This window comes from Syngnathus leptorhynchus, chromosome 14, assembly GCF_054491065.1.
Source record: "Syngnathus leptorhynchus isolate UIUO chromosome 14, UIUO_Slep, whole genome shotgun sequence".
NCBI lineage: Eukaryota > Metazoa > Chordata > Actinopteri > Syngnathiformes > Syngnathidae > Syngnathus > Syngnathus leptorhynchus.
This window is the reverse complement of record NC_141208.1, coordinates 7869097-7877899: the sequence shown is the minus strand read 5'-3', so window position 1 is coordinate 7877899 and position 8803 is coordinate 7869097. Positions and strand designations below refer to the sequence as shown.

The 8803-nt window shown below is 40.0% G+C and overlaps 1 protein-coding gene across 7 annotated transcripts in view; it reads left to right on the top strand.

Moving 5' to 3' along the window:
- The first annotated feature begins 618 nt into the window (after window positions 1-618).
- brinp2 (bone morphogenetic protein/retinoic acid inducible neural-specific 2) overlaps window positions 619-8803 on the top strand; it is a 77806-nt gene continuing 69621 nt past the window's right edge. The window contains exons 1-4 of one of the 7 annotated variants that reach the window (XM_085930575.1): window positions 619-743; window positions 827-1022; window positions 1101-1279; window positions 5965-6074. The gene's annotated coding sequence lies outside the window, so the exon portion shown is untranslated. Of the gene's footprint in view, window positions 1023-1100; window positions 1280-1540; window positions 1593-5964; window positions 6075-8803 lie in introns of those variants that run through there. The other 6 variants (XM_085930573.1, XM_085930572.1, XM_085930571.1 and 3 more) reach the window with 6 other exon arrangements.

The window sequence follows — 8803 nt, the reverse complement described above, 5'->3', positions numbered from 1 at the left end:
CCAATCTCCAGCCTCTCCGCAGCTACTTACTTATTCATCACAGACTCACAGTGGAGGCTGCTTAGCTGACAGAAACCAGATTTTTATAAAGGGAAGAGGCCAGGCAGACAGAAGTGATGCCTCTGCTCAGTCATAGAGGACATTGTCAGGAAGGATTCACTTTTGCCTTGAGTCAGAGTACATCTGCATTAGACATATTTGGCTAAAGCAGCGTGAGAGGCTAGGGAAAAAAAAGAGGGGAAGTGTTTTCTCTTTCATTAGCCAGCCTGTCCCTTTGGGCTCAAACACATCGAGCTCAGTGCACGGCCTGGCCTTGCTCCACACATACACACACACACACACTGACTCTGTCTCAGCCTCCTTTATTCTTTTTCTGGCAGACTGGCCTTCATCTTTCACTCCACTTTCTCATCTTCCTCCCCCGTCTCATCGACTTCTCTTTCCATCATTCCCAGTCTGTATTCCTTTCTTCACCGCTGCTCTTACCTCTTTTCCTATCCCCATCCTCTCTTCCCTTGTATGCAATTTCTAACCAATCACCGGTGGGAGTGGGCGCGGCTTCACACCAGCAGGATGGACCGTTATTACAGGGAGGAATAGGAGAGGGAAAGAGAGAAACACAGGGAAGAAGAGCTGTGGCGTAAAGAGGCGCATTTTTTTTTCCCCGAGCTTTTTTGGAGCAACGTCACCGGAATTGACGCCAAATGACGACTTAGAAACAAATGCACCAAGTAGATATGAGAGTAAGGGCTTGCAAAACCGGTAAATTGAGCTGATGGGGGGGTGAGCGGGCAGTTAGTGACTAAGTGATCCGCATTGTGCGCAGGTGCGCTGTGCTTCAGCAAGGAGCCGAATCGGTCCAAAGGGCAAAGTGAGAAAAGATTTCATTCCCAGGATTATTTATCCACCGCTCCACTGAAGCAAACTTTATCCGCGTTTGAACTTGTCGTGCTTTCAATTTGCGGATCATACAACCAAAACAATCCGTTGCTGTGGACTGAGAGCATCTCCACAAACTCCAGGTGTTTTTTTTTTTTTGCACTTTGCACGTGTTGATGACAATGAAGGGATATGTGCAACTACCGTTTTATTTGTCTCAGGAGAGACAAGGCAGGTGAGCGGAGCAGAGAAAGAAGGACATAGGAGGAAAACATCGCAGCGGAGTCGGTGGCGTTAAAGCTGCCGTCTCATAGTTCTTGTGGCTTTCCCCGCTTTTACATCCGATCCTTCAGAACACAGATCTGGACGCGCACTGGGAGGACTTGCCTTGACAACCTGAGTGAGTTTTGCATTTTCAGTCATTATGACTCACAAGTTTTCCGATTTGGTGACGCGGTGCGCATTTTTACGCACTGCCTGTTTACGGTTTACGCGTTACATTAACAATGCCTGATCATTTCCAAAGGGTGTGTTGGAGGGTGGGACTTGAATTTTGATATTGATGACAGTATCATTTGCCCTGTATCGCTCTGTCAATATAGCTCAGAAGTCTCATGAGCATATTCAGTAGTTTCCACCAATCTCCAATTTGTTTTTTCACTGATTCATTTGGATGATTTTTGAACTCATTGGAACTGGCCAAACACACCCAGGTAATGTTTGTGCGTGTGCTTGGAACATGTATTCGTTTTAAATTTTGCTTCTCTCCACCATGTAATGGTTTTGTGCATCTACTATTACACTTATCCTAGCTATACCACTGAACTGTGCAATCAATCAATCAATCAATCAATCAATCAATCAATCAATCAATCAATCAATCATCCGAATCATACGTGTATTACTTTTAACCACTTAGTTAAAGGACCTTACAGCAAAAAGCAAGGGATGCTAAACAAACAAACAAACAAACAAACAAACAAACAAACAAACAAACAAACCAAAATCGTTTGTGCGATCTTTGGAGAGGTGGGGTGCACGTTTGCGCGATCTTTGGAGAGGTGGGGTGCAGGCATAAGGTTGACCCAAGAAAATGGAAGGAGACACGACTGGCAAGAGCTCAAGGGAATCTCTCAAAATGATGTTGTACAAAAACAGCAAACAAAGGTATGAGGCAGCAGGGATCAAAATGGTTTAATGGAAAGCACAAAACAATTGCAGACAAAACTACACTCAAACTAGGCGCAGTGCTTATTTTGTGTATATAATGATAATTATTATAGCATGTATTACTTATTCATTTGTTTATTTATTGTTTTTATTTATTATTTATTCATTGCTCTTGTTTATTCATTGTATGTGCCTTCTTGTTTTTACTTTTTGAATTGTTTACTTGAATGTTTTGTTTGTCCGTGGACCAATGTCTTGTCACCATGGGGTAGTTGGAAACGCAATTTCGATCTTTGTGTCTTGACATGTGAAGACGTTGATAATAAAGCAGACTTTGACATCATGGTCTTTGGCACTCATTGGTTGGTGTAGCTTTTACCAATTTCTCATTTTCTGCAATGTATACATTTCAATGATGTCAAACTCTTATTGACAGTTAACATATGCAATCTGGGCATTCACACACTGCATCCAATGCACATCAGATTTCTGTTTACAAGTATAAGAAGCCTGATACATGATATTTAAGAAAAATTAATTCAGATTTGAACATCAAACTTCCTGCAAGTAGGAATCCCCAAACTAACCAGTAGTACGGCATATTGCTGAAAAAAAAAAGTTTTTCTTTGAATTTAAGGATTTTTGTTGTTGTGGTTGTTCCAGGTGCACACTACATTTTGAATATGCAGATGAATGTACTCATTTTTAAAATATGCATAATAGAGAAGGAAACTATTTTGGGTAAAAGTTGAATTAAAAACAAAACTAAGTGACCTTTTATAGTTATTATTGTGCTTTGTCTTTAATTTATCTTTTATATGTAAATAACTAGGCGGCTCGGTGGGGCAGTGGGTAGCACGTCCGCCTCACAGTTAGGAGGGTGCGGGTTCGATTCCGCGTGGGTTTCCTCCGGGCACTCCGGTTTCCAACCACATCCCAAAAAACATGCTTGATAGGCCGATTGAGCACTCCAAATTGTCCCTAGGTGTGAGTGCGAGTGCGAAAGGTTGTTCGTCTCTGTGTGCCCTGCGATTGGTTGGCAACCAGTTCAGGGTGTCCCCCGCCTACTGCCCGATGACGGCTGGGATAAGCTCCAGCACGCCCGCGACCCCCGTGGTTCAGAAAATGGATGGATGTAAATAACTTTCTAACAGCTTTAAAGTAAATGAAGTTGATTTGAGTTGTGTTGGTCTTATGCACACGGAATAAGAATACCACAAGCTATAAAATGTAACAGGATAACTGATTGTGACCGCGAAGCTGTGAAGGTGACTGATTTGTGATTGTCTTAATTAATTGGTGGGCGGAAAGCGAGGAAGAGAAGCAGAATTGGGTGTGACGAGAGAGAAAAGCTGACGGTTGACAAAAACGTGGGCTGGATTTATTGAAGTATTGAGTATTGGTATCATTATTGGTGCATCTCTGTTTTTTTTTCTTTTTACCTAAAGATGCACCAGAAAACACATGGCATGCCCTTAACCACTGTATCACTGCAGCGATGGCACATGTCTGGAGTGGCTGTCGAGAGAAAAACAATTTGGAGAGACACGAAATGCAAAAGACATTCCCGCATTTTTCTGCCCGTTCTTCCTTCCCTTTTGCACGCCAAAGTGATTGTTTCCTGTTAAGGAGCCACATGAAGTTCGTTACTCCAGCTGTTTCCAGAGATGAAGATGTCTGAGTTAGAAGGAAAAAGGCTTCATTGTAGGGACAGTTGTGTTCTGTAGTCATCTGAGGTATTGTTGACATAAATCTATGTATGCATGCTAGATCTTTAGTCTGGATATCAAATATATAGGTATACTTTGTTTAAAGTGTATCAAAATATCTATGGTTTCTTAAGAAAAGCTGCATCCAAATGCATTATGGTCACACCGGTTGGTAGCTGTGACATAGTGTCGTTGAAAGCCATCCTGGCATGGCACAGTAGATCCAAAGTCAGACTAATCATGGTGAGTGACGTGTGCGCCGCTCATGCAGGCTACTTTGAAGGACAAGTCTTTTTGTTTGCAATGAAAGTAATTTACGTAGAATACTGTAACCCTGACTGAATTTAAGTATGGAGCAGAGGTGGACTCCGCCCCGTGAATGCTCCTGACTGAATTTAAGTTTGGAGTAGAGGTTGACTCCCCCCCCCCTCCCCCGTGAATGCCATGAGTAATGCAAATCCCGCAAGGATGAAAGTGAATATCCCGTTCTACCCTGTAGTTTAGAGCTAGCGCATCAACAGAAAAGCGTGTGTGTTGATCAATATCATCCAGCACCCGTGCCTGGATGTCTTGCCACAGAGTGGTTGAGAAACTTAAATGTATTTCATGACTGACATAAATCAAATAAAAACAAATAATGTTGAGTCTCACTGCACCATTATGACCATTGCGGTTGTGATTGCTGCCCTCAAATTCCAAGCCTCATCACCATGTGGGAATGCTCCTCGCATCGCAGGTGAGGAAAAAAATAGTCAGCTGGCTCTGATCGTTTTTCACCAGTTAATGACATAATGTCGACATTTGGTCGTTGGCATAATGTAGAAGAGACACATCACAGCTGCTGGGCAGTCAGTGAGCATACAGTCCAGGCCACGTTTGCCTCGCACAGCCCATGATCATGACTCAGCCACCGGCTGTCATCGTCTCTTAGAGCAGTCAAATGAGCCAAAATGTCCAATATGATGTTTCACCTTCATGAGAGTGCCAGACTCATTTGAGGTAACGTGCTGAAATCTTTGGAATGCATGCTAGGTGAGATTTGACAGGGACTGCCGTTCATTTAAGAATTCGTCTTCTTCTTGAAGGATTACTTCACCCAAAGTACATCCAGTGCCTTCCAAGAGGTGGCGTAAATGACACACTTAAGTCCATCTGTGCAGCCTACAAAGTGCGAGGCTGAACACCTTTACTGACTCAAGCACACGGGAGAATATGCCTCAATGTGAACAAGGACATTTACTCACAAAGACTGCTCAGTCAGTTGTCTGTTTAGTAGTGTACAATTAATAAACTTAAAATTGTGAACCCTCCAAGCTAATTTAGGTCAGCAATAGGGCTGTCTGATATGGATAAAATTTCAAAATGTTGATATTCTTGCCAGATATCTGTAATATGATAACAATATTACTATGGGTTCAGTCAAAAGTAAGCTTTTGTTTTTTAAGTAAAAACCCAAAACAATCCCATATTTTCTGGACTATGAATCGCACCCGTCTATAAACCGCACCAGCTAAAATTAGGGGAAAATCCTGTTTTGTTCATACAACATGTTTATTTTCCATATATAAGAGAATATGCACAAATCATACAATAGCATGAAAATTCCATAGATAAGCTCCAGTAGACTATAAAACTCAGGGTTCAATGTTCATGCAAAACGTTGCGGCTTATAGTCCGGAAAATACTTTACTTAACAGCTCTTGGCTATGTCTCACAATGCTTGCTAACACAGAAGTGGATTACTCGTGTGTGTGTGTGTGTGTGTGTGTGTGTGTGTGTGTGTGTGTGTGTGTGTGCAGTGGCTGTGTAAGTCCCACAGCCCCCCCCCTTACGTAAAATAATTGCATTGGCTGGCTTTAGCTGTTGATCAATGCCAAAATTGAATGTACAAATGTTTTTGGCTGGACTTCATGAACTCTACGTGCTAATTTCGATCTTAATATGTTGTATGAATATGTAGGTACTATCTTAATTTCATCTAGCCATTGTGTCGAGCTGTTTTTATCTGAGTTTGTATTCATTTGAATCATTTTCACACTCTTTTTGTGCAGTGTGCTTTTTTTTTTTTACAATTGTGAGCCAGACCTCTTTCATACGTGGATATAAATTAGATATATTTGTGATGCCTCATACAGAGCCAGGTCTATTACTAGTGTGTCACCTTTGAAAGCTCAAATACTTAATAATCTTCTTTGTTTTGTTCCAGAAAGTCCCTTAATGACAGTGGTGGGAGCAGTTTGAACTGCAAAGAGAAAGTGAATCCATATTAATGCCCGCCTATCTCATATAAAAGACTGCTGTTGGTGTAATGTGTAGGTGAGCCAATCTTTTTGCCGGCACAGTGTGTATGTTCTACATTGTACATACATTGTATGTGTGTGCGTGTGTGTGTTTCTATACAATTATGCAAGATGATGAACTTCAATCAAATGTTGTTTTTAGAGTTGTGTTACTGATGCACAGTGTCCTTGAGGCTCGATAAAGGCACCTACAAACAAAATTTATTATTATTACTGACAGCAGATAAGTAGTACGGTGGTTGCTGTGACTGCAAACCGGTCACTTGAAAATATGTAGCCTCTAGAAGCTTTTAAAGCTTCAATACATCATGCTTGGTGGTTCATGTAAAGTAAATGTAAGGCTTTCAAAATAAGCTGAATTATTGTTGCCGGTTTATTTATTTTGTTGCATTTTTTTTTACAAGTATATATATTTATCGAGAATAACTGAAAATGTCTCTTGTGAAAATGTCTATTGTGATTTATCACTATCATGATATCATAATAAATATATCATATTATGACCTATATTGTGAAAAAAAGTTTATCCCCATAAAGCCCAGCACTTTGTAAGAGTGCAACAACCTTTTACTCTATTATACCGGAGTGCTTGCCTTGCATCGTGTTAATTAACTTTTCATGTTTGCTTTTTTTTCCAAGTTCAAGTCAAATGGCAAAAGGTCATTATGTAAATTCCTTACATTGTGTTTACATTTTCTTGGTCATTGTGTTCGAGACACATTTTGTACAGTTCAGGCAGACTGCTATTATTTCCGTGCAAAAATGATCTCAAATTATTTTCAGTTTTGAATGAACTACCTTTCAAGTTGAATGTGATGGCATGTGTTCAAAGATGCCTTCTGTTGGATTGAGTTCTGTACATCTTAAGAGCACATTTTTTTGTAGTAAAAACGTTCCATTCCTCCATATGTGAATTAATGACCAAAATGATGTTGAAGCATTCCATGCAACTGCATCTCGTTACAAAAAGTGAGATAGTCTTGCTTGGTGGACAGTGGGTTGAAAGGACGATGCTCAACAAAACTGAACTAAAAATGTTGAACTTTCCAACCCAGTTGGAAAGGTGTGTCTAAAATAGCATTAGAATTTCTGCTTTTTCACTTTATCCTCCAGCCAAGATGGAATGTGGTCAAAAATTTGATCACCTTCAGACACAGAAAACTCTCAAATTTTGTAGTCAGGGTGATTTTATTGATTCAACCTTCACTGTTGCCTCACGTCTTCAATGTATAGACGTCCAACTATATACTCCATATATACTCTCAGAATTCTATCAACTCTGAGTTTCAACTGAAGGACAAGACGGCACAAGAATGGACAGTTGACTTAAATACATTAATTCATGTTACATGGATGAAGGGCAAATAACTTGATGTCATTTTGACTTTCAAGTCATTAGGCTAATTGTAAAGCCCTGGAAAACATTTTACATGCAAACATGGGGTCACATTCTGCCCAGAATAAGAAAATTGCTGCAAAGTCGAATGAAGCGGAATGGAAGCTTGTCAGGAAGCCGAATCAGCCCAGCAGATACTGCCAACACTTCTGGGAAAATATGATAATGGCCGAGACTGTAAAGACACATTGCTGCAGCTCCCATGAGACGTTGTTGTAGCTTGAATGACATGTGCAAGGCACTCGACCCACCTCTTTCATATAATGTAGTTTATATTAACTGGTAATATAATATTCTTAATACTGTTAATCCTATTTGCATTACAGAACATAGGGAGGCTATGAAACATTGAGTATGAACACAAGCAAACCATACACTGCTTGAAAAAAAAGCATGATTACATTGCAATTTGAGAGCCATAGTTCCCATCGTATAAATACATTAAAAATTAAAATTGCAAATAGGACCTTTAAGTGGAACAATGTGCCTATGTCTCCCATGTACAGGAAGTCGAGGGCAGAAGCAAAGCTATTAATTAGGTTGACGGAACAGAAAGTATTTCAAACTAGTGTTGTCACGTTACCAAGTTTTTTTACTTTGCTACTGTACCTGCGTAAAGTACATTGACACCGATACCCAAACAGTACCTCGACAAAAATCTAAAAATCAGTTGCAAAAAACGCAGAAAGTTAACTTTATTTTTATTATTAATAATTAAAAAATATTACGATATGCTTCAACATTGAGCAGGTTATGATCATTTTCATAGCCAAATATGCAGCTATATAACCTCTATGCAATTTGGACACATTTGGATGTTGAGAATGATTTTTTTTTTTAAATAGCAATATCAATGTCAGCATTGTTTATGTAAGCATACTGTATACAATGTAAATGCATGTACATACATTATATGCATTCACTGTATTAGCATTAATTATTAGCATTACGCATAGCATTATTAGCAAGCATTAATATTTCATGTCCTCCATTGTTGACATTAACAAAACATTAGCACTGTTACTGTCAAGCAAATATGTTCATTTGATTGCTAATGAGCCAGTAACATTGCTTTGAGTGTCTGTATGTGCGTGCATGTGTCATCCATTCCCAATTTATCGCTGGTCAGCAAGGTGCTCGGCCAGATTGGACGTGTTCCCGTCTCGAGCCACGGCCTTAAAGACCATGCCGGTCGGTTTGACACGGGATGATGCAGCAGGCCAGTCAAGGTCACAAACTGCATCACAGCAAATCATTTATCCATTTCTAATGAAGTCATACATCACATTTAACATATGGCTCAATTAGTGGCTTCATAGAGATTATATTGTCCCAAAGCATTCATTAGC